The following is a 247-nucleotide window of genomic DNA, read 5'->3' as shown; positions in this document are numbered from 1 at the left end:
TGACCGTTTGCCGTCCCTCCTGCCGCGGCAGATGTCCCTCAGCCGGCGCCTCAGCCGCAGCCTGCACGCCCGCCCTGGGTGGAGCGGTCTTCTTTGTCGAGCCGGGACCTGCTCTCCTTTCTCGTTCAAGCAGAAGAGGAGCTAGCGAGGAAATAAAACCAAGCTGGAGTTAATGTTTGAGAAGTTCGGGTGCAGGAGAGACTGGTAGGATTCCTGTTCGTGCCTATTTTTGATGAATTTCAGACAA

General features: G+C 56.3%; 1 protein-coding gene across 1 annotated transcript in view; it reads left to right on the top strand.

Annotated features, from left to right (window-relative positions):
• The first annotated feature begins 11 nt into the window (after nucleotides 1-11).
• Nucleotides 12-247, top strand: part of MSANTD3 (Myb/SANT-like DNA-binding domain containing 3) — a 7,404-nt gene continuing 7,168 nt past the window's right edge. Inside the window, exon 1 of the mRNA XM_009704585.1 lies at nucleotides 12-204. The gene's annotated coding sequence lies outside the window, so the exon portion shown is untranslated. The remainder of the gene's footprint in view (nucleotides 205-247) is intronic.

The sequence above is a fragment of the Cariama cristata genome, unplaced genomic scaffold (assembly GCF_000690535.1).
Source record: "Cariama cristata isolate BGI_N322 unplaced genomic scaffold, ASM69053v1 scaffold38047, whole genome shotgun sequence".
Lineage (NCBI taxonomy): Eukaryota > Metazoa > Chordata > Aves > Cariamiformes > Cariamidae > Cariama > Cariama cristata.
Note: the sequence above shows the minus strand (reverse complement) of the source record. Positions and strands in the feature narration are given on the sequence as shown.